The following is a 1,717-nucleotide window of genomic DNA, read 5'->3' as shown; positions in this document are numbered from 1 at the left end:
CTCTCTCTCTCTATTTGCTTCCTTTCATTTGTATCTCTCTCATTACCCCTGCATTTCTTAGCCCTCTCCAGAGTTGCACTCTAATGAACAGAGTGTGTGCGTGTAGCGGCCAGGTTACCATAAGAGATGCCTCACAAGAGCTTCTGATTATAAAAACCCATGTAAAGAGACAAAGAGAGAGAAAGAGAAAGGGCCCTAGTGAAACAAGCTCCAGCTTTTCACAGCTCACCCACATAGGGAACTGAGCTGACAGGCGATATGATGTCCACTGCCTTCATAGCAGCATACTAGGCTAGCCACTAACAGCTGCTCCCCCAGTGGCTCCTTAATGGACTTTTTGTTAGAGATAGTTGCTATAACAACAAAGTAGCACTGAAAAAAAGTATTGTTTGGTTAAAATTGAGTGCCAAGTTATTAGAATGGTTCTTAAAGGAAATACACATATTGCTGTATTTCTGTAAATTAAATGAGAAGATTGATATTGATCTTAGACATGACATTGATATCAATCTCAGAAAGAAAGCAAATAATCAGATTTCCCTTACATTTTACACTATTCCTTTATAACACATCACAATTTGTGCCAGTGCAGTAGACTATTTCAACCTGTTGCTAATGCAGATCAACCTTCTCAACTATTACAGATATACAGAAACTCATTAAAAAAAATAAAAAAAATATGGAAACAGTTTAAAATAATCTAATATTTATTGTAATTTGTTTCAAGGATATAAGGTTTTCAGGACTAAATTATAGAGAAAATGATCTGATAAAAATGAAAAATGTTGCTGTGTGGCATCCATAGTAACAGATTACATGTAATCTGGATTATGTAATAAAATTACAAAAATCAAGTAACTATAATCAACCCAGATTACAATAAAAAATATGTAATCAGATTACAGTTACATTGTTGAGGACTACCTGATTACATTTTATCATGCAAACAATGCAACTTTTTTATGATAGCCTGTTTTACTTTGACAAGCAGTTCATTCGTTTGTCCACTAGATGTCACTATCATCCAATTGCCTGTGTAGTTTCTTGACAAGAAAAAGGTTCAAATCAAAACTCAAGATGGAGGAGCCGTCGACGTCGAAAGACAGACCCGTTTCAGTTTGGAAAAATGCGTTTACTAGTTGCCAATATCGCCACAACTTCGATTTAAAGACAGTGGAAAATAATAATGTGTATGTTGTGTGCAAGTTGTGCAAACCAAAAGTGCAAGTATTGTCAACGGCGCTAACATCTACTTCAAATCTGAAGAAACACTTGGAGGTAAATTGAACGTTAACATTACCATTACAGGAACATGCTCGGCATCGTTCAAACATTGCTAGCTATCAGGTGGTCCAATGATGATAAACTAATGGTTTCAGTTATTTCACCATTTACGGATATGTTCAGAGTAAAGAAAGTACTTAGTAATAAATATAACGTTTTTAGTTAGTTCACACAGGAATGCTTTAATGAGAGCAAAAATATTTCTTAGATGTAATGAAATAATAAAGAGAAAAATAAAATGAGAATTCATTGATCAATTCTGTGGCGGTGTCTTTTACTTAAGGTGCATATTTATTAATGTGATCTAAGAGTAATCCGAAAGTAATCAGATTACATTACATGTTTTGGGTAATCCAACTGATTATGTTACTGATTACAAAAATTGGCATGTAATTTGTAGTCAGTAATGGATTACATTTCAAAGTAATCTGAC

Source organism: Sander lucioperca, chromosome 10, assembly GCF_008315115.2.
Source record: "Sander lucioperca isolate FBNREF2018 chromosome 10, SLUC_FBN_1.2, whole genome shotgun sequence".
In the NCBI taxonomy this organism is placed as follows: domain Eukaryota; kingdom Metazoa; phylum Chordata; class Actinopteri; order Perciformes; family Percidae; genus Sander; species Sander lucioperca.
Note: the sequence above shows the minus strand (reverse complement) of the source record.